This window comes from Tupaia chinensis, unplaced genomic scaffold (assembly GCF_000334495.1).
Source record: "Tupaia chinensis unplaced genomic scaffold, TupChi_1.0 Scaffold146741_1, whole genome shotgun sequence".
NCBI lineage: Eukaryota > Metazoa > Chordata > Mammalia > Scandentia > Tupaiidae > Tupaia > Tupaia belangeri.
Genome location: NW_006206596.1, coordinates 19,030 through 21,694, shown reverse-complemented (window position 1 = coordinate 21,694; position 2,665 = coordinate 19,030). Strand labels below are relative to the sequence as shown.

The window sequence follows — 2,665 nt, the reverse complement described above, 5'->3', positions numbered from 1 at the left end:
TGGCCCCCCCGTGGCCGGCGGCCACGCGCAGGCCCGGGCCCGGTGGCCACACGCAGGCCCAGGGGCCAGGTGCAGGCCCGGGGCCAGGTGCAGGCCCGGGGCCACGCACAGGCCCAGCAGCCACACGCAGGTGCAGGCCTGGCGGCCACGCACCAGCACAGACCCGACGGCCACGTGCAGGCCCAGTGGCCACACGCAGGCGCAGGCCCGGGGGCCACGCACAGACCCGGTGGCCACGCTCCGGTCTGGGGACCCCAGGCATCCACACTCAGGCCCGGCGGCCTCACACAGGCCTGGTGACCACGCGCAGGCCCGGAGGCCATGCGCAAGCCCAGCAGCCGCACGCAGGCCCGGGGACCACACACAGGCCCAGCGGCCACGCTCAGGCCTGGCGACCACGCGTAGGCCTGGTGGCCACGAACAGGCCCAGACCCGGCAGCCACGCGCAGACCCGGCAGCCATGCGCCGACCTGGCAGCCACACGCCAGCCCGGAGCGCATGAATGTGCGCGGGACCCAGCGCCACCTCCTGTTCTCCCGCCCGGCCAGAGAAAGGAAGGACGGCGACCTTGGCGTAGAGCACGGGACACACCCAGTGCCAGAGAGGCAGCGGGGGCCGAGCAGCCCGGGCTGCGGCACACAGAGCAAAGGCCCCGGCCACGTGGCCCCATTTTTATATTCTTATAGTATAAACTGACTGAAAATGACTGACCTCTTAAATTCTTTTTTTTTTTTTACTGTGAGGGTACTTTATTCAGTCATTTTCTCACAACTGAAGCTCTGGGAACTCAAAGTTAACATTCTTTCCTGTGAGCTTCTTATAGACACCAGAGAAAGTTTTCGACCTTGTGCTCCACGTTTTTCTGCTGGGCTTTGTCCAGGTGAACCTTGATGAGCTGGCTGCCTTCCAGCTTCACGTGGATCCTCTTGCCCACGATCTCACTGGGGAAGACCAGGTCCTCCAGGATGGCATCGTGCATGGTGGTCAGGGTGCAGCTCCTGGGACACTTTTGCTTATTTTTCATTCGGCTTTTTCTAGTTGGCTTAGGCAGAATTCTCCTCTGAGCAATAAAGACCACGTGCTTCCCACTGAACTTCTTCTCCAGCTCGCAGACGAGCCACAGTTGGATCTTCTGGAAGGACTTCAGTTGAGGGACAGGAACAAAGATAATGATCGCTTTCCGACCACCACCAACTTCAATTTCCTTGGCCGCCGTGATGTTCAGCTCCCTGAGCTGCGCCTTCAGGTCCGAGTTCATCTCCAGCTCCAGCAGGGCCTGGGAGATGCCCAACTCGAACTTGTCCGGCTTCTCGCCATTTGGGCTTCACAATCTTGGTGCTCGAGCTGAACATGCCTGCTCCTCGGTGAGCGCCGGCTGAGGAAGAAGAGTTAAATTCATTTTTTGAAACAATCATTGTATACATCTAATCTTTAGAAGTTATTAAACCTTCAATTAAGAATTATATCTTAGATTAATGGCTATTTTTTACATTGTGAGTATTGGTTAATACCTAAATTTGATTAGTTATTTAATATTTCTGTTGTTCTCAAAAAAAGCTTTTTACTTGTGTATAGTTAGAAATAGTGACTATTCTTCCATATCTGGTTTATTGGTTGTATCTTCTCTCTCTTTTCTAGGAAGGTCTATCTAAACTTTTGTCAGTTTCTTGATGTTGTTAAAAAAACAACTAGCTAGAAGTTACATTGTTTCTCTGTATGGTTCACACATCTTTTATTTATATCCATTCTAATTTAATATCTTTGTTTCTGCTAGCATTTAGTTTACTTTGCCCTTCGTTTTGGAATTTCTTCCTGTGTCAAATAGTGTTGATGTGATGTTTTTCATCTTTTTTCCATTAAAGACAATTTTATTTTACCTTTTTCTTAAGTTAGAACCTTGCTAAATATTTTACCTAAATATTGAGAAACTGCCTAGAGATGCTCAGCAGAATTCAATAATTATATGAAGAGAACAAACAAAAGATACCGATTAAAACAAAGTTATTGTAGCTGGAAGCACTTAAAATTGGTTGTCTTCATTCTTAAAAAGTTGTGGGGCCAGTAGGTGGCATAGTGGTTAAGGCACTGGACTCACATACTGTTTGTATCATAGATTTTACACCTTGAAACTCACCCCAAAGACATGTACATGCATACCTAAAATCCAGAGTTGAGAATGACGAAGAAGGAATTGTAGTGAGACCATTCCCTGTGTGTGTGGAGTGATTTCTCACATTGTCTCTGTCTCTCTCTGCTGAGTGCTCATACCCCATAGCAAATATCTCTCTTTCTATTTTTTAAATTTTTTAAAAATTTTTAGAGGTTTTTGCTATAGGGTGTGTGCGCTCACCAGACAGAGGGAGAGAAACAGAGAGAAAGAAAATGAGAAATCACCCCTCAGGGTGGATGGCCATGCTGCAATCTCTTCTCCTCCATTCTCCTCTCAGGATCTTGGGCACACACGCACATGCACCCGGTGTGAGTTTTAAACCACTGGATCCAGGATGCGAACTGCAGTCGACTATGTGGGAGTCCAACGACATAGCCATTACGCTAACTGCTAGTCCCAATATCTCTCTATCTAAAAGAAACAAAAAATGTCATATAGTTGGACCAGCAGGTGGCAAAGTGGTTAAGGTGTTGGGCTTCCATATGATCAGACACA

At 49.0% G+C, this 2,665-nt stretch overlaps 1 pseudogene; it reads right to left on the bottom strand.

The window, feature by feature from the left end:
- Nucleotides 1–814: 814 nt before the first annotated feature.
- On the bottom strand, nucleotides 815–1,352 carry LOC102473292 (40S ribosomal protein S7 pseudogene; annotated as a pseudogene).
- Nucleotides 1,353–2,665: the final 1,313 nt, after the last annotated feature.